We start from the raw sequence: 20,652 nt of genomic DNA, 5'->3' as shown, positions 1-20,652 counted from the left end.
TTTCCCATCCTTTTACTTGGAGGTAATATCCGTCTTTGACTCTGAGGTGAGTTTCCTGAATGCAGCAAAATGCTGGATCCAGTTTATTTATCCAGTCTCTTACCCCATTTCTTTTTACTGGGGAATTGATTACATTGATTTTGAGAGATAATAGGGACCAGTGATTGTTGCTTCTGGTGATTTTTGTTGTTAGAAGTGGAATTATTGGACGAGCAGGAGGTGGCTCAAGCAATGGATAAGTGAGCCAGAGCGCAGGGCAAGAGATGAGGAGTCCAATCGAGCCATCGCTGCTCCTGCCTTCAGTGAGAACCCGGGCCAGGGGCTGGCCACAACGCAGGCCCCGCAGGGCAGTTCCAGGCAGCCAGGTGGAAGGGAAGCAAGTGAGCACGGGGAGAAGGCGGCTGGAGCAAGCGCAGCGCCTGTGGCGTGAGGGGAAGCCGGGGGCCGCCCCCTTGGCCGTCCCTTCGCTCCCCCTCCCAGCTTCCGGCCCTGACCACAGAGGGCACTATGTCTGCGCCAAAGGCCAAAGACAGTAAAAAGGAGCTCAACTCCAATATGACCGGACAGATGAGACCTCAGAAAAAGGACAGCAAGAAGCAATTGAACGTACTGATGAAGTATAAAATGAAATAGACAGACTTAATGAACAAGTCAGTGAGTAAATTTTGAAAGTAGAACAAAAGTATAACAAACTCCGCCAACCATTTTTTTCAGAAGAGGTCAGAATTGATCGCCAAAATCCCAAATTTTTGAGTAACAACATTTGTCAACCACCCACAAGTGTCTGCACTGCTTGGGGAAGAAGATGAGGAGGCCCTGCACTATTTGACCAGAGTTGAAGTGACAGAATTTGAAGACATTAAATCAGGTTATAGAATAGATTTTTTTTTTTAGTGCTGTAGGATTTTATTCTTGTTATCATAAAAATGCCAAATTCTCTTGAGGAATAGTGCATCCCCTACGTAACAGGCCCGACCCTTCCATATGCCCGGGAGAAATGTTAATGCTTCCAGCCTCTGCTTAAACATTTCTGTTTCCTGTCTTTGGAATATGTGTCCCCTTCACTTCCAGTTAGGACAATTGCAATTGTATGAATTCTTCAGAACTGGGCTGATACATAGCACCTCTTAATACATGTTCTGCTAGAATAGATTTTTAGTTTGATGAAAATCCTTACTTTGAAAATAAAGTTCTCTCCAAAGAATTTCATCTGAATGAGAGTGGTGACCCGTCGTCTTCAAAGTCCACCGAAATCAAATGGAAATCTGGAAATGATTTGACACAAACGCTCTAGTCAAACGCAGAATAAGGCCGGCAGGAAGAGGCAGCATGAAGAGCCAGACAGCTTCACTACCTGGTTTACTGACCATTCTGATTCGAGTGCTGACGAGTTAGGAAGGTCATCAAAGATGACATTTGACCAAATCCCTTGCAGTACTATGTGGTTCCCGATATGGATGATGAAGAAGGAGAGGCAGAGGAGGAGAATGATGACGATGAAGAGGAAGAAGGATTGGAAGATATTGATGAAGGAGACGAGGATGAAGGTGAAGAAGATGACGACGAGGATGAAGGGGAGGAAGGAGAGGGTGAAGGTGAGGATAACTAGCACAGAAGACCGATAGATCCAACCTTCTTTTTCATTTTCTTTTTATTTTTTTAAATTTCTCCAGTCCCTGGGACCAAGTTGCAGTCCTTTCTTCCCTGTCCTTCTGTGCCCAGTCGCCCTGTTTTTGAGGTCTCAACATCATGTTTCTCAACTAATTTTGGGGAAAATATCTTGAGCAAAATACAACAGGAAAAGAATCTTCACGTTTCTATTCTAAATTCATTTTTATCCTTGTCTCAGACTGTGGACTCAACACCACCACTATGCTCTGTGGGAAGAAAGAAAAGCCCTCCAGTTCCCTTGACTCTGCTGGAGGCTGGAGGGTGCTAGGCCTCTCTGTATTAGTGCATAGAGTTCTAGCTTTTTCTTGTCTCTGTATATTGGGCTCAGAGATTACACTGTGTCTCTATGTGTATACAGACCGTTAGCATTTACCAACATGTATCTGTCTACTTTCTCTTGTTTAATAAAAAGGAAAAAGGAAAAAGGGGGGGTATAGACAGTGAGCAAGGGCGGGGGTTAGGTGGGCATCTGACAACATGGCTTCTCCTTTGGCATGTTTCATTGTGATGTTTAACAGACATCCTTGTAGTTTAAGGTAACACTTAAAATAAAATTCTCTCCTGATGAAGACTTGAGCCCTGCCACTCAATGGGAGAACCAGCAGAAGCTGTAGGGTTTTATTTGGAGTTGGCATTTTCTGTTGTAACTTTTATCTTTAATTCTTTTTTTTCTTATTTTTTTTCTTTTCCAGTTTTCACTGGAAGGAAAAAGATTCTCATTTTAAATGTTGACGTGTACAAGTTGCTTTGTTACAATAAAATCAGTGTGTACACAAAGGACCTGATGCTTTTCTGTCAGAACAGATGCTCCACAGACCTTCCAAGTTTGACCTGCAAATGACACCATGTCAAACTTTGTCTCCCTAACTTCCTATTTTTTGATACACACTTTGCAGGATGACCTCAGGGCTGTGCAGATTGAGTTAAAGGGATTTGAATCATGTCTTAACGTCTCTGTAACTGAGTGGACACAGCTTGCTGCTGTGGACTTGTACCCCTAATTTTTATCTCACATTTGGCTTTTTTTTTAAATAAGGGCCTTTAGTTACCTGGATCTCATGGCAGTACCTGCTCCCACTGTCATTGACCTGATGCCCTAATGCCATCTACAAAGTACAGTTGCTGGTGTGTCTTCACTGGCAGTGTGAACTGACCGAGAAGGTGGGATGTCTGTCAGGGTGAGCAGTCAGTGAGGTGGGCTGTCACAGGTAGGTAGCAGAAGCTCTCAGACGTGACTCTGCCCTGGATGGATGAAGAGCTGCTGCCCAGCGCCATTGTTCAGAGAACAATGTTTCAGGAAGCGACCTAATGCATAAGTGTTTTAATGCTGTAAAATAGAGCTAAAATGAAATGCCACTTTAAAAGAGATGATTAATGGACAGCATGGTCAAATTCAAAACTTTCTGATATATAAAACTTTATAAATGGAACTACTCCATCAATAGGCAAAGTGTAAGTAAAATCTGTCTAGATGGATAGTGTGTAATTTCTGCATAGGACTCTGTTTAGTAAATACATCACTGTATATTTCAGGAATCTTGCTCCAATAAAGGAACACAAAGATTTAATAAAAAAAAAGAAGTGGAATTATGATTGTGTGTTTCTCTTTTTTTGGATTTGTTGTGAAAAGATTAATTTTTTTATTCTATCTAGGGTGTAGACTCCCACCTTGTGTTGGACTTTTTCTTCTACGATTCTCTGTAGGTCTGACTTTGTGGAATGGTACTGTTTGAATTTGTTTTTTTTTTCTTGGACTACCTTGGTTTCTCCATCTATGTTAATTGTCAATTTTGCTGGGTATAGTAGGCTGGGCTGGCATTTTTGTTCTCTTAGGGTCTGTATGACATTTGTCCAGGGTCTTTTAGATTCTCTGTTAGGAAGTCTGGTTTAATTCTGATGGATTTACCATTATATGTTACTTTACCATTTTTCCTTAGTGCTTTCAATATTCTTTCTTTGTTCTGTTCATTTGGTGTTTTAATTTTTATGTGACTGGAGGAGTTTCTTTTCTGGTCCCATCTCTTTGGTGTTCTGTAGGCTTCTTGTATGTTTATGGTCACTTCCATCTTTAGGTTAGGAAATGTTTCTTCTATAATTTTGTTGACGATGTTTGCTGGTCCTTTGAGTTGGGAATCTTCACTCTCTTCTATACCTATTATTCTCAGGTTCAGTCTTTTCATTGTGTCCTGGATTTCTTGGATGTTTTATTTTTTTGTTTTTTTTGTTTTTTTCTTTTTCTTTTTTTCAGAGCTGCGGACTGAACCCAGGGCCTTGTGCTTGCTAGGCAAGCGCTCTACCACTGAGCTAAATCCCCAAACCCCTTCTTGGATGTTTTAAAGGAGCTTTTTGCTTCTTTATTTTCCTTGACTTCCATGTCAATGTCTTCTACTGTATCTTCTACTGCTGAGATTCTCTCTTCTATCTCTTGTATTCTGTTGGTGATGCTTGCATCTGTGATGCCTGTTCTCTTTCCTATGTTTTCCAACTCCATAATTGTATTTCTTTGAGTTTTCTTTAATGATCCTATTTCCATTTTTAGGTCCTGGATGGTTTTGTTCAATTCCTTCATCTGTTTGTGTTCTCCTGTATTTCTTTAAGGGATTTATGTCTTTACTCTTCAAGGACTTCTATTTGTTTACCTGTGCTCTTCTGTATTTCTTTAAGGGAGCGATTTGATCCTTCTTAAAGTCCTCTGTCATCATCATGAAATGAAAGTTGAGATCTGAATCTTGCTTTGTAGGTGTGTTAGGGTATCCAGGACTTGCTATGGTGGGAGGACTGGGTTCTCATGTTGCCAAGTCAAATTGGTTTCTGTTGCTTATGTTCTTGTGCTTGCCTCTCACCCTCTCATTATCTCTAGTGTTATCTGGCCTGCTGTCTCTGATTGTTGTCTCTTCATGTGAGCTCGTAATCCTGCAATCCTGTGATCCTGTGATCCTCAATGTGTCCCAATACCTGGGGAGTCAAGCTGAGCTGGGGTGTAGGCTGTGTGGGATCGGTACAGTGCCAGGGCTCTGGTTCCTGACATAGGTGGGAATCTGAAGGCTCAAAGGTCTCTGGCTGAGCAGGAATTCTGATAATTCACAATTTTCTTAGACTTCATTTGTTCATCCTTTATTCTAGGGCAGTTTACTTTTTCCTGTAGCATAAGTACTATTTATCCCTGTTTAAAGTGTATATAATTCCTTTATTTATTTCTGTATATTATCTTAGTGGTCATGAATTCTTTAATTTTAATTTTATAGCTATCATATAAAGTTTTCTTCTCCATTTAACTGTGGGATGGTGATCTGAATCATCAGTCTTTTAGACTTTGAAGTATATCATCAATGTGTTCTTGGATTTTAGAATATTTAAAAGAAATGTATTCTATTCTTAATTGATACTTCTGTGGCTTTTTGTTTTATCTTTATTTTATTTGTTATTGTCTCTAACATCCTATGAAGGTATTTTATGGTCTTATTCATTTAACATTCTAAATATTTCCTTTGCTCTCATGTAAGTTTGGGAATTTTGTGCTGTTTCATGATGTATTAACTTCCCTTCTCACGGTGTTGGCTTGGATAGAGTCACACCAAGGTATTTTATGTTATTTGGGACTTTTGTGAAGGGTGTTGTTTCCCCAATCTCTTTCTCAGCCTGTTTATCCTTTGAGTAGAGGAAGGCTACTGATTTGTTTGAGTTAATTTTATACCCAGGCACTTTGCTGAACTTGTTTATCAGGCTTAGCCATTTTGTTGAAGTTGTATATCAGGCTTAGTAATTCTCTGGTGGAACTTTTGGAGTCACTTAAGTATATTATCATATCATCTGCAAATAGTAATATTTTGACTTCTTCCTTTTCAACTTGTATTCCTTTGACCTTCCTTCATTGTCTTCGTGAACTATATTGAATAGGTAGGAAGAGAGTGTGCAGCATTTTCTAGTCCCTGATTTTAGTGGGATTACTTCAAGTTTCTCTCCATTGAGTTTGATGTTAGCTACTGGTTTGTTGTATTTTGCATTTAATATGTTTAGGTATGGGTCTTGAGTTCTAGATGTTTCCAGGACTTTTATCATGAAGGGTTGTTGAATTTTGTCAAATGCTTTTTCAGCATCTAATGAAATGATCATGTGGTTTTTATCTTTGAGTTTGTGTATATAATGGATTAAGTTGATGGATTTCTGGATATTGAACCATCCCTTCATGCCTGCCTACTTGATCATAATGAATGATTGTTTTGACGTGTTCTTGGACTTTGTTGGTAAGAATTTTATTGAGAATTTTTGAGTCATTATTCATAAGGGAAATTGGTCTGAAATTCTCTTTCTATTTTTGGTCTTTGTGTGGTTTAGGTATAAGTTTAATTGTGACTTCATAGAAGGAATTTGGTAGTGCTCCATCTGTTTCTTTTTTGTGGAATTGTTTGGACATTATTGCTGTGAGGTCTTCTGTGAAAGTCGGATAGAACTTTGCACTAAACCCTTTTGGTCCTGGGCTCTTTTTGGTTGGGAGACTTAATGACTGCTTCTATTTCTTTAGGAGTTATGGGGCTGTTTACATGGTTTATCTGATCCTGATTTAACTTTTTTACCTAGTATTTGTCTAGAAAACTGTCCATTTCCTCTAGATTTTCCAGTTTTGTTGAATATAGTCTTTTGTAATGGGATCTGATGATTTTTAAAATTTCCTCTGATTCTATTGCTATGTCTCCCTTTTAATTTCTGATTTTGTTATTTTGGATATACAATCTGTGCCCTCTGGTTAGTCTGGGTAAGAGTTTATCTATCTTGTTTATTTTCTCAAAGAACAAGCTCTTGGTTTGTTTGATTCTTTGTACAGTCATTTTCATTTCTACTTGGTTGATTTCAGCTCTGAGTTTGATTATTTCCTGCCTTCTACTCCTCTTGCGTGTATTTGCTTCTTTTTGATCTAGACCTTTTAGTTGTGCTGTCAAGCTGCTGATGTATGGTCTCTCCTTTTTTTTTTTTTTTTTTTGGCACTCAGAGCTATGAGTTTTCCTCATAACACTGCTTTTGTTGTCCCATAAGCTTCGGTATGTTGTACCTGCATTTTCATAAAATTCTAAGAAGTTTTAAATTTATTTCTTTCTTGAACAAGTTATCATTGAGTAGAGAGTTGTTCAACTTCCATGAATATGTGGGCATTCTGTCATTATTGTTGTTATTGAAGATGAGACTTAAACCGTGGTGATCTGATAGGATAAATGGGATTATTTCTATCTTTCTGTATCTTTTGAGTCCTGTTTTGTGACTGATTATATGGTCAATTTTGGAGAAGATACCATGAGGTGCTGAAAAGAAGGTATATCCTTTTGTTTTAGGATAGAATATCCTATAAATATCTGTTAAATCCATTTAGTTTATAACTTCTGTTAATTTTTCTATGTCTCTGTTTAATTTCTGTTTCCGTGATTTGTCGATTGATGAGACTGGGATGTTGAAATCTCCTACGATTATCGTGTGCGGTGCAATGTGTGCTTTGAGTTTTTTTTTTTTTAATCCAGTTTTTTTTTTTTTATTAACTTGAGTATTTCTTATATACACTTCGAGTGTTATTCCCTTTCCCGGTTTCCGGGAAAACATCCCCCTCCCCCCTCCCTTTCCTTATGGGTGTTCCCCTCCCAACCCTCCCCCCATTGCCGCCCTCCCCCCACCAGTCTAGTACACTGGGGGTTCAGTCTTAGCAGGACCCAGGGCTTCCCCTTCCACTGGTGCTCTTACTAGGATATGCATTGCTACCTATGAGGTCAGAGTCCAGGGTCAGTCCATGTATAGTCTTTGGGTAGGGGCTTAGTCCCTGGAAGCTCTGGTTGCTTGGCATTGTTGTACATATGGGGTATCGAGCCCCTTCAAGCTCTTCCAGTTCTTTCTCTGATTCCTTCAACGGGGGTCCTATTCTCAGTTCAGTGGTTTGCTGCTGGCATTCGCCTCTGTATTTGCTGTATTCTGGCTGTGTCTCTCAGGAGCAATCTACATCCGGCTCCTGTTGGTCTGCACTTCTTTGCTTCATCCATCTTGTCTAATTGGGTGGCTGTATATGTATGGGCCACACGTGGGGCAGGCTCTGAATGGGTGTTCCTTCAGTCTCTGTTTTAATCTTTGCCTCTCCCTTCCCTGCCAAGTGTATTCTTTTTCCTCATTTAAAGAAGGAGTGAAGCATTCACATTTTGATCATCCGTCTTGAGTTTCGTTTGTTCTAGGGATCTAGGGTAATTCAAGCATTTGGGCTAATAGCCACTTATCAATGAGTGCATACCATGTATGTCTTTCTGTGATTGGGTTAGCTCACTCAGGATGATATTTTCCAGTTCCAACCATTTGCCTACGAATTACATAAACTCGTTGTTTTTGATAGCTGAGTAATATTCCATTGTGTAGATGTACCACATTTTCTGTATCCATTCCTCTGTTGAAGGGCATCTGGGTTCTTTCCAGCTTCTGGCTATTATAAATAAGGCTGCAATGAACATAGTGGAGCATGTGTCTCTTTTATATGTTGGGGCATCTTTTGGGTATATGCCCAAGAGAGGTATAGCTGGATCCTCAGGCAGTTCAATGTCCAATTTTCTGAGGATTTCCACACTGATTTCCAGAATGGTTGTACCAGTTTGCAATCCCACCAACAATGGAGGAGTGTTCCTCTTCCTCCACATCCTAGCCAGCATCTGTTGTCCCCTGAGTTTTTGATCTTAGCCATTCTCACTGGTGTGAGGTGAAATCTCAGGGTTGTTTTGATTTGCATTTCCCTTATGACTAAAGATGTTGAACATTTCTTTAGGTGTTTCTCAGCCATTCAGCATTCCTCAGCTGTGAATTCTTTGTTTAGCTCTGAACCCCATTTTTTAATAGGGTTATTTGTTTCCCTGCAGTCTAACTTCTTGAGTTCTTTGTATATTTTGGATATAAGGCCTCTATCTGTTGTAGGATTGGTAAAGATCCTTTCCCAATCTGTTGGTTGCCGTTTTGTCCTAACCACAGTGTCCTTTGCCTTACAGAAGCTTTGCAGTTTTATGAGATCCCATTTGTCGATTCTTGATCTTAGAGCATAAGCCATTGGTGTTTTGTTCAGGAAATTTATTCCAGTGCCCATGTGTTCCAGATGCTTCCCTAGTTTTTCTTCTATTAGTTTGAGTGTGTCTGGTTTGATATGGAGGTCCTTGATCCACTTGGACTTAAGCTTTGTACAGGGTGATAAGCATGGATCGATCTGCATTCTTCTACATGTTGCCCTCCAGTTGAACCAGCACCATTTGCTGAAAATGCTATCTTTTTTCCATTGGATGGTTTTGGCTCCTTTGTCAAAAATCAAGTGACCATAGGTGTGTGGGTTGATTTCTGGGTCTTCAATTCTATTGCATTGGTCTATCTGTCTGTCTCTGTACCAATACCATGCAGTTTTTATCACTATTGCTCTGTAATACTGCTTGAGTTCAGGGATAGTGATTCCCCCTGAAGTCCTTTTATTGTTGAGGATAGCTTTAGCTATCCTGGGTTTTTTGTTATTCCAGATGAATTTGCAAATTGTTCTGTCTAACTCTTTGAAGAATTGGATTGGTATTTTGATGGGGATTGCATTGAATCTGTAGATTGCTTTTGGTAAAATGGCCATTTTTACTATATTAATCCTGCCAATCCATGAGCATGGGAGATCTTTCCATCTTCTGAGGTCTTCTTCAATTTCTTTCCTGAGTGTCTTGAAGTTCTTATTGTACAGATCTTTTACTTGCTTGGTTAAAGTCACACCGAGGTACTTTATATTATTTGGGTCTATTATGAAGGGTGTCGTTTCCCTAATTTCTTTCTCGGCTTGTTTCTCTTTTGTATAGAGGAAGGCAACTGATTTATTTGAGTTAATTTTATACCCAGCCACTTTGCTGAAGTTGTTTATCAGCTTTAGTAGTTCTCTGGTGGAACTTTTGGGATCACTTAAATATACTATCATGTCATCTGCAAATAGTGATATTTTGACCTCTTCTTTTCTGATCTGTATCCCTTTGATCTCCTTTTGTTGTCTGATTGCTCTGGCTAGAACTTCAAGAACTATATTGAATAAGTAGGGGGAGAGTGGGCAGCCTTGTCTAGTCCCTGATTTTAGTGGGATTGCTTCAAGTTTCTCTCCATTTAGTTTAATGTTAGCAACTGGTTTGCTGTATATGGCTTTTACTATGTTTAGGTATGGGCCTTGAATTCCTATTCTTTCCAGGACTTTTATCATGAAGGGGTGTTGAATTTTGTCAAATGCTTTCTCAGCATCTAATGAAATGATCATGTGGTTCTGTTCTTTCAGTTTGTTTATATAATGGATCACGTTGATGGTTTTCCGTATATTAAACCATCCCTGCATGCCTGGGATGAAGCCTACTTGGTCATGGTGGATGATTGTTTTGATGTGCTCTTGAATTCGGTTTGCCAGAATTTTATTGAGTATTTTTGCGTCGACATTCATAAGGGAAATTGGTCTGAAGTTCTCTTTCTTTGTTGTGTCTTTGTGTGGTTTAGGTATAAGAGTAATTGTAGCTTCGTAGAAGGAATTCGGTAGGGCTCCATCTGTTTCAATTTTGTGGAATAGTTTGGATAATATTGGTATGAGGTCTTCTATGAAGGTTTGATAGAATTCTGCACTAAACCCGTCTGGACCTGGGCTCTTTTTGGTTGGGAGACCTTTAATGACTGCTTCTATTTCCTTAGGAGTTATGGGGTTGTTTAACTGGTTTATCTGTTCCTGATTTAACTTCGATACCTGGTATCTGTCTAGGAAATTGTCCATTTCCTGCAGATTTTCAAATTTTGTTGAATATAGGTTTTTATAGTAAGATCTCATGATTTTTTGAATTTCCTCCGAATCTGTAGTTATGTCTCCCTTTTCATTTCTGATTTTGTTAATTTGGACGCACTCTCTGTGTCCTCTCGTTAGTCTGGCTAAGGGTTTATCTATCTTGTTGATTTTCTCAAAGAACCAACTTTTGGTTCTGTTGATTCTTTCTATGGTCCTTTTTGTTTCTACTTGGTTGATTTCAGCTCTGAGTTTGATTATTTCCTGCTTTCTACTCCTCCTGGGTGTATTTGCTTCTTTTTGTTCTAGAGCTTTTAGGTGTGCTGTCAAGCTGCTGACATATGCTCTTTCCTGTTTCTTTCTGCAGGCACTCAGCGCTATGAGTTTTCCTCTTAGCACAGCTTTCATTGTGTCCCATAAGTTTGAGTATGTTGTATCTTCATTTTCATTAAATTCTAAAAAGTTTTTAATTTCTTTCTTTATTTCTTCCTTGACCAGGTTATCATTGAGTAGAGCATTGTTCAATTTCCACGTATATGTGGGCATTCTTCCCTTATTGTTATTGAAGACCAGTTTTAGGCCGTGGTGGTCCGATAGCACGCATGGGATTATTTCTATCTTTCTGTACCTGTTGAGGCCCGTTTTTTGACCAATTATATGGTCAATTTTGGAGAAAGTACCATGAGGAGCTGAGAAGAAGGTATATCCTTTTGCTTTAGGATAGAATGTTCTATAAATATCCGTTAAGTCCATTTGGCTCATGACTTCTCTTAGTCTGTCGACATCACTGTTTAATTTCTGTTTCCATGATCTGTTCATTGATGAGAGTGGGGTGTTGAAATCTCCCACTATTATTGTGTGAGGTGCAATGTGTGTTTTGAGCTTTAGTAAGGTTTCTTTTACGTATGTAGGTGCCCTTGTATTTGGGGCATAGATATTTAGGATTGAGAGTTCATCTTGGTTGATTTTTCCTTTGATGAATATGAAGTGTCCTTCCTTATCTTTTTTGATGACTTTTAATTGAAAATTGATTTTATTTGATATTAGAATGGCTACTCCAGCTTGCTTCTTCTGACCATTTGCTTGGAAAGTTGTTTTCCAGCCTTTCACTCTGAGGTAGTGTCTGTCTTTGTCTCTGAGGTGTGTTTCCTGTAGGCAGCAGAATGCAGGGTCCTCATTGCGTATCCAGTTTGTTAATCTATGTCTTTTTATTGGGGAGTTGAGGCCATTGATATTGAGAGATATTAAGGAATAGTGATTATTGCTTCCCATTATATTCATATTTGGATGTGAGGTTATGTTTGTGTGCTTTCATTCTCTTTGTTTTGTTGCCAAGACGATTAGTTTCTTGCTTCTTCTAGGGTATAGCTTGCCTCCTTATGTTGGGCTTTACCATTTATTATCCTTTGTAGTGCTGGATTTGTAGAAACATATTGTGTAAATTTGGTTTTGTCATGGAATATCTTGGTTTCTCCATCAATGTTAATTCAGAGTTTTGCAGGATACAGTAACCTGGGCTGGCATTTGTGTTCTCTTAGGGTCTGTATGACATCAGTCCAGGATCTTCTGGCCTTCATAGTTTCTGGCGAGAAGTCTGGTGTGATTCTGATAGGTCTCCCTTTATATGTTACTTGACCTTTTTCCCTTACTGCTTTTAATATTCTGTCTTTATTTTGTGCGTTTGGTGTTTTGACAATTATGTGACGGGAGGTGTTTCTTTTCTGGTCCAATCTATTTGGAGTTCTGTAGGCTTCTTGTATGTCTATGGGTATCTCTTTTTTTAGGTTAGGGAAGTTTTCTTCTATGATTTTGTTGAAGATATTTACTGGTCCTTTGAGCTGGGAGTCTTCACTCTCTTCTATACCTATTATCCTTAGGTTTGATCTTCTCATTGAGTCCTGGATTTCCTGTATGTTTTGGACCAGTAGCTTTTTCCGCTTTACATTATCTTTGACAGTTGAGTCAATGATTTCTATGGAATCTTCTGCTCCTGAGATTCTCTCTTCCATCTCTTGTATTCTGTTGGTGAAGCTTGTATCTACAGCTCCTTGTCTCTTCTTTTGGTTTTCTATATCCAGGGTTGTTTCCATGTGTTCTTTCTTGATTGCTTCTATTTCCATTTTTAATTCCTTCAACTGTTTGATTGTGTTTTCCTGGAATTCTTTCAGGGATTTTTGCGATTCCTCTCTGTATGCTTCTACTTGTTTATTAATGTTTTCCTGTGTTTCCCTAAGTGTGTTCATGTCTTTCTTGAAGTCCTCCAGCATCATGATCAAATATGATTTTGAAACTAGATCTTGCTTTTCTGGTGTGTTTGGATATTCCATGTTTGTTTTGGTGGGAGAATTGGGCTCCGATGATGGCATGTAGTCTTGGTTTCTGTTGCTTGGGTTCCTGCGCTTGCCTCTCGCCATCAGATTATCTCTAGTGTTACTTTGTTCTGCTATTTCTGACAGTGGCTAGACTGTCCTATAAGCCTGTGTGTCAGGAGTGCTGTAGACCTGTTTTCCTCTCTTTCAGTCAGTTCTGGGGATAGAGTGTTCTGCTTTCGGGCGTGTAGTTTTTCCTCTCTACAGGTCTTCAGCTGTTCCTGTGGGCCTGTGTCTTGAGTTCACCAGGCAGCTTTCTTGCAGCCGAAAATTTGGTCTTACCTGTAGTCCCGAGGCTCAGGTTCGCTCGTGGGGTGCTGCCCAGGGGCTCTCTGCAGCGGCAGCAACCAGGAAGACCTGTGCCGCCCCTTCCGGGAGCTTCAGTGCACCAGGGTTCCAGATGGTCTTTGGCTTTTTCCTCTGGCGTCCGAGATGTGTGTGCAGGGAGCAGTCTCTTCTGGTTTCCCAGGCTTGTCTGCCTCTCTGAAGGTTTAGCTCTCCCTCCCATGGGATTTGGGTGCAGAGAACTGTTTATCCGGTCTGTTTCCTTCAGGGTCCGGCGGTGTCTCTGGCAGGGGTCCTGCCGCTCCTGGGCCCTCCCCCACGGGAGCCCAGAGGCCTTATACAGTTTCCTCTTGGGCCAGGGATGTGGGCAGGGGTGAGCAGTGTTGGTGGTCTCTTCTGCTCTGCAGCCTCAGGAGTGCCCACCTGACCAGGTGGTTGGGTCTCTCTCTCACCGGGTCTGGGAGCAGAGAGCTGCTGAGGGCTGGGATCCGCGGGTGTGGGACTTCCGGTAAACACAGAACGTGCCCGGTCCTAGAGAAATTCTGCTTCCGTGTGTCCCAAGCTCACCAGGCAGCTTTCTTGCAGCAGAAAATTTGGTCTTACCTGTGGTCCCGAGGCTCAGGTTCGCTCGTGGGGTGCTGCCCAGGGGCTCTCTGCAGCGGCAGCAACCAGGAATACCTGTGCCGCCCCTTCCGGGAGCTTCAGTGCACCAGGGTTCCAGATGGTCTTTGGCTTTTTCCTCTGGCGTCCGAGATGTGTGTGCAGAGAGCAGTCTCTTCTGGTTTCCCAGGCTTGTCTGTCTCTCTGAATGTTTAGCTCTCCCTCCCACGGGATTTGGGTGCAGAGAACTGTTTATCTGGTCTGTTTCCTTCAGGGTCCGGCGGTGTCTCTTCAAGGATCTTTATAGAAGAGAAAGCAGAAAGACTGCATGTTGGCAAATTTTATGTTAACTTGACAAAGTCTAAAGTCATCTGAATGGAAGGATCTTCAATTACACCTTCCCTCCATAAGAATGAACTGGTAGGCAAGACTGTCAAATATTTTTTAAATTGGTGATTTATATAAAATGGGTCAGCCTTTGGGCAGTGGTCCTGGGTTCTGTATGAAGGAAGGCTAAAGAAGTCACAGGAGCAGTCCAGTGAGCAATATTTCTCCTCGGAATACATGGAGTGCAAGAGGCTTCTGTCTCTAAGTCTGTACCCTGTTTGAGTTCCTGTCATGATTTCCTTTCATAATAAACAGGGATATGAAATTTTAAGCCAAGTAAACCCTTTCCTCCTTCCCAACTTTCTTTTGGTCATGATGTTTCATCAGAGCAGTACAATCCCTAACTAGGAAAGATTGTAAAAGCAACAGTGGGTGGTTTCTGGGGAAGAAAAAAGAAAAATCAAACATCGTTTTCTGGACATGATTAGGTTGTTGTACACATGAACTCACAGTAGCTGTGCCTGTTTACGTAAAATCAAACTAGACAAAATCCCAGCATGAATGTATGCTGGAGTCATAGCTTCCCTCCTTTAGCTGAGGAATTATTGGCAACTGATCACCGATGGAGATAAAAAATCAGTTTTATTCAGGGATGCATTCCTGTAAAATAACTCATGCTTCAGTGATGGATCTATACCCCAAACAATCCTAAAAAGACTCTGAATTAAAGAAAAGGAAGAAGAACATGAATTTTGGAGGTCAAAAGAATGGGGAAGGGATAGAAATCTGAAGAAAGGTTGTAGGGTTTGATCAGAATACTTTACATATGCACATGGTATTTATAAGAGATAATTCATAAATGAGGAAGAGTGAGAGGGGAAGCCTGTTGGTTGTTCATAAGTAAAATGGCACAGAGAACACAATTTAACAAGTAAAGAAAAGATGAAACTATCATATAACCTAATTTAGCAGTACAAAAGCTTTACTTTCGAATATGTTTCTAATAACAAGTTTAGCTGTTAAGTCATAGAATAAGTAATGTAGTGATAATAGGTAACTATTAAATATATCACTAGTCCAAAAGACAGGTCTTCCAGACCAAACGAAGCAGAAATATTGGCATTGAATGATACACATTAAATGGACCTAACAAGCATTGACAGAACATTCCATCCAAAAAACTAAATGACACTGTTTTCTGCAGCCAAAGAAATAATCCTCAAGAGTGATCATATATAACTACACAACAAGAACATGAATTATAGGATATCTAGTACTATTCCCTTCTGCCTCCTCCACACTGTCCACTATGTCTATTCTATGCTCACTTCCAAATGAGAATCATGTGTACTGCTTTGAGTACTCTGTGTTAGTTAACTTCTCTGGATCATTATTATTCTTTATTAATCATTATTCTTTACTTTACAGCCAATGTCTATTGATATGTAAATATATACCATGTTTTTCTTTCTAAGTCTAGGTTATCTTGCTTAGGATGACTTCTTTTTCTAGTTCCCTTCATTTCCCTCAATTTCATGATATCACTGTTTTGAACAGCTGAACAATACTCCATTATGTGAATTTTCTTTATCCATTTTTCAGTTGAGGACATCTAGGTTGTTTCTAGTTTCTGGCTATTATGAATAAGCTGCTATGAAAATAATTCAGCAAATGTCCTTGTGATAGGATGGATTGTCCTTTGGGTATATACTCTGGAGTGGTACAGCTGAGTCTTCCTTCAGGCCTGGATTCCCAATTGTTGGAGAAAACTGCATATTGATTTCCAAAGTAGATGTCCACATGTTTATAGCCATCAGCAATGGGGAGTGTCTCCATTGCTCTACATCCTGCCTAGTATTAGTTGTCACTTGTGGTTTTGTTCTTAGCCATTCTGACAGGTATTAGAGTTGTTTTGATTTGCAATTTCCTCATGGCTAAGAATGTACATTTAAAATTTTAAATATTTATTTTATTTTTCCATGATTTATTTTTGATTCACTTTAAATGCTGATCACAGTTTCCCTTCCTCATCAGTACTGCCCACATGAGTTGCAGTGTCTTCTCTCCTGAGTGCTGCACCAGCTGAGGGAAAGGGACAACTTTTCTACTCCCATGACCCCAGAACTCCCAGATGCTGCAGTTGGGGAGGAGGAATCTGGAAGAAGTCTATCCCTTTCTGTTTCATGCCACTGCATGAGTAATGAATGGTAGGGCCAGGTCTCCCACACTCATATCTTTGGAGGACTGGCTCATCAGCAACTCCAAAAATAGCGACGTCCATTCTCCTGAGTACTGCATCTGGCTAGGGGCAGGGCCAGCTCTCCCAGGGTGCTGAGGTTAAAGATGGGGCCAGTCCACCGCATCCTTCCATATCAACATGTCCCCAGATGGCAGCTCAGACCAGGGATTTCTGCCTGGCCTTTGGTAGTAACAGGCCCCTACTACTACAGTACTATGGACCCAGATGTGGACCTTGATGGCAGCACATGCCAGGACCCCACACCATGGTCCAAAGTGGCTTCACCAGCTACTCACATGAGGCTGTTCCTTGTTATCCTCGGGTCTTCAGTTTTGCCTCTCTTCATTGAGCCCAGATCCTTCTTTTACTCTTTCTTTTCCATTTATCCACCACATACTTGCTCTTCTTAGTGATTCGCAGAACGTCAGAGTGTCCAGAGCATTCCAGAACAGTTTCAGGAATGTTATGCCCAACTTGTACATTATGGTACTAGAAGCAGTCATCTCGGGTGACCCACCCTAAGCTTGCAAGGGACATGGCTGGTGGTCATTTCAGACTAGCTCCTTGTCCAAGCCCCTGGCACATGTCTAATGGGCATTTTGTGCTCTCTGCTCACCAGGCTTTATGTAAGGTTCATCTATCTCTGAAGTCCTCTTTCCCATGGCTCTAACTCTCGGGTTCTTTTCGTCTCCAGCTGGCTCCAGGTCTTGGGAGCCATGGTGGCCTGCATGGTGCCACATTGGTGGTCATCTCTGGCTAGCTCACTGTCCAAAACCCCTGGCATTAGACTGGTAGTAATCTCAGGCTCATTTTTTTCAGGGAATGTTAGACTATGGTCCTAGTTAGGGTTTTACTGCTGTGACCAAGGCATCTCTTATAAGGACAATATTTAACTGGGTTTGGCTTTCAGGTTCAGAGTTTCAGTTCATAATCATCAAGGCTGGAGCATGACAGCATCTAGGCAGGCATGGGCTAGGTAGAACTGAGAATTCTACATCTTCATCTGAAGGCTGTTAAGAGGAGACTGGCTTACAGGCAGTAACGATGAGGGTCTTAAAGCCCAGACCCACAGTGACACACTTCTTCCAACAAGGCCACACTCCCTCCATCAAGGTCACACCTACTCCAACAAGACCACACCTCCAAGTAGAGCCATTATCTGAGCCAAGGATATACAAGCCATCATACCTTCTAACTACTCAGAAGTTCATAGGTCAGAACACTATGACCTAGACACAGCCTGTCTCCTCTTTGCCATCAAATGACACACATGTGACACAGCAGCCACACCTGCAAAGCTTCTAGGACCAGGTAGATGGCCATTTTTACTCTAATAATAATAGCAATCTATGAACATGAGAGACCGTTCCATCTTCTGATATCTTCTCTAATTTTTTTCTTCAAGGAATTCAAGTTCTCAGCAAACAGACATGGTGGTTTGACTATGCTTGGCCCATATGGAGTGGCACTGTTAGGAGGTGTGGCTTTGTTGGAGGAAGTGTGTCACTGTGGGAATAGGCTTTGAGACCTTCCTTTCTCCTAGCTGTTTGGAAGACAGTCTTCTCCTGGGTGTCCTCAGAACAAGATGTAGAACTCTCAGCTCCTTCTCAAGAACCATGAATGCTGCCATAATTTCAGCCTTGATGATAGTGGACAGAACTTCTGAACATGCAATACAGCCCCAATTAAATGTTGTTCTTTATAAGGGTTTTCTTGGCCGTGGCATCACTTCTCAGCAATGGAAAGCCTAACTAGGACAACAGGTCTTTCATTTGCTTGATTAGAGTTGTACCAATATATTTTATATTATTTGTGATTGTTGTAAAAGATGTTGTTTACCCAATTTATTTCTTAGCTCATTTATTACTTTTAAATAGGAGGGCTACTGACTTTTTTCAGTTAATCTTATGTTCAGCTACTTTGCTATTTTATTTGTGTTTATTAGCTGCTAGAGGACAGAATATTTTTAGGTTGCTTCTATATACTATCATATGTGAATAGTGATACATTGACTTCTTCCTTTCCATTTTGCATTCCCTTGATCCCATTTAGTTGTCTTATTGTTCTAGCTAGATCTTTAAATACAATATTGAGTTGATATGGAGAGAGTGGCTAGCTTTGTCTTGTCTTTAGTGGAATTGTTTTCAGTTTCTCCCCATTTAATTTGATATTGACTATAGGCTTGCTGCATATTGCTCTTATTGTGTGTAGGTATTTTTTAATTGGGTATTTTATGTATTTACATTTCAAATGTTATCCCCTTTCCCAGTTTCCCCTCTGCAAATCTCTTTATCCTGCTTTTATGAGGGTGATTCCCCACCCACCCACCCATTCCTGCCTCACTGCCCTAGCACTCTGCTGCATTGGGGCACCAAGCCTTCACAGGACCGAGGTCCTCCCCACTCACTGATGCCAGATAAGGCCCCTTTCAGCTCCTTCAGTCCTTTCCCTAACTCTTCCACTGTGGTCCCTGTGATCAGGCCAATGAATTGCTTCCAGCATCCACATCTGTATTGCTCAGGGTCTGGCAAAGACTCTCAGGAGAAAGCACTAGCAAGCTCCTGTCAGCAAGCACTTATGGGCATCAGCAATAGGATCTGGGTTTCGAGTATGCGTGTGAGATGGATGCCCAGGTGGGGCAGTCTCTGGATGGCTTTTCTTTCAGTCTGTACTCCACTATGTCCCTGTATGTCCTCCCGTGAGTATTTTGTTTTCCATTATAAGAAGGAACAAAGCATCTACTCTTCAGTCTTCCTTCTTATTGAGCTACTTGTGGCTCAATACTGGGTATTCCAAGCTCTTTGCCTAATATTCACTTTTCGGTGAGTACGTACCATGTGTGTTCATTTGTGATTGAGTTTCCTCACTCAGGATGATATTTCTAGTTCCTTTCATTTGCCTGTGAATTTAATGAAGTCATTGTTTTTAATAGCTGAGTAATGTTCTAACTTATAAATGTACCTCTTCTTGTATCCATTACACTGTTGATGGGCATGTGGGTTGTTTCCAGCTTCTAGTTATTATAAATAAGGCTGCTACAAACATAGTGGAGCATGTTTCCTTGTTATATGTTGGAACATCTTTTGGGTGTATGCCCCGGAGTGGTATAGCTGGATCTTCAGGTTATAATATGTCCCATTTTCTAAGGAATCACAAGACTGATTTCCAGAGTGGTTGTACCGGGTTGCAATCCACCAAAAATAAAGGAGTGTTCCTCTTTCTCCACATCCTCGCCAGCATCTGCTGTCACCCTTTTGATCTTAGTCATTCTGACTGGTGTGAGGTGGAATCTCAGGGTAGTTTTGATTTGCATTTCCCTGATGACTAAAGATCTTGAACATTTCTTTTTTTTTTTTTTTTTTTTTTTTTTTTATTAACTTGAGTATTTCTTATATACATTTCGAGTGTTATTCCCTTTCCCGGTTTCCGGGCAAACATCCCCCTCCCCCCTCCCCTTCCTTATGGGTGTTCCCCTCCCAACCCTCCCCCCATTGCCGCCCTCCCCCCATAGACTAGTTCACTGTGGGTTCAGTCTTAGCAGGACCCAGGGCTTCCCCTTCCACTGGTGCTCTTACTAGGATATTCATTGCTACCTATGGGGTCAGAGTCCAGGGTCAGTCCATGTATAGTCTTTAGGTAGTGGCTTAGTCCCTGGAAGCTCTGGTTGCTTGGCATTGTTGTACTTTTGGGGTCTTGAGCCCCTTCAAGCTCTTCCAGTTCTTTCTCTGATTCCTTCAATAGGGGACCTATTCTCAGTTCAGTGGTTTGCTGCTGGCATTCGCCTCTATATTTGCTGTATTCTGGCTGTGTCTCTCAGGAGCGATCTACATCCGGCTCCTGTCGGTCTGCACTTCTTTGCTTCATCCATCTTGTCTAATTGGGTGGCTGTATATGTATGGGCCACATGTGGGGCAGGCTCTGAATGGGTGTTCCTTCAGTCTCTGTTTTAATCTTTGCCTCTCCCTTCCCTGCCAAGGGTATTCTTTTTCCTCATTTAAAGAAGGAGTGAAGCATTCACATTTTGATCATCCGTCTTGAGTTTCGTTTGTTCTAGGGATCTAGGGTAATTCAAGCATTTGGGCTAATAGCCACTTATCAATGAACATTTCTTTAGGTGCTTCTCAGACATTTCATATTCCTCATTTGAGAATTCTTCATTTATTTCTCTATCCCATTTTTAATAGGGTTATTTGTTTCTCTGGAGACTAACTTCTTGAGTTCATTGCCTACATTGAAAATTAGTGCTCTTTCAGATGTAGGACTGGTAAAGATATTTTCCCAATCTGATCATTGCCTCTTTCTCATACTGACAGTGTCCTTTGCCTTACAAAAGTTTTTCAATTTTATAAGGTCCTGTTTTTCAATTCTTGATCTTATAGCATAAG

At 40.8% G+C, this 20,652-nt stretch overlaps 1 non-coding gene and 1 pseudogene across 1 annotated transcript; one reads left to right on the top strand and one right to left on the bottom strand.

The window, feature by feature from the left end:
* The first annotated feature begins 507 nt into the window (after positions 1-507).
* LOC134484895 (protein SET-like) lies at positions 508-1,722 on the top strand (annotated as a pseudogene).
* Positions 1,723-17,445: 15,723 nt separating this feature from the next.
* LOC120100444 (small nucleolar RNA SNORA17) lies at positions 17,446-17,579 on the bottom strand. The gene has a single exon (XR_005500197.1). It is a non-coding gene; the product is annotated as a small nucleolar RNA SNORA17 (small nucleolar RNA).
* Positions 17,580-20,652: the final 3,073 nt, after the last annotated feature.

The sequence above is a fragment of the Rattus norvegicus genome, chromosome 1, assembly GCF_036323735.1.
Source record: "Rattus norvegicus strain BN/NHsdMcwi chromosome 1, GRCr8, whole genome shotgun sequence".
Classification (NCBI taxonomy): domain Eukaryota; kingdom Metazoa; phylum Chordata; class Mammalia; order Rodentia; family Muridae; genus Rattus; species Rattus norvegicus.
This window is presented reverse-complemented; position numbering and strand designations above follow the sequence as displayed.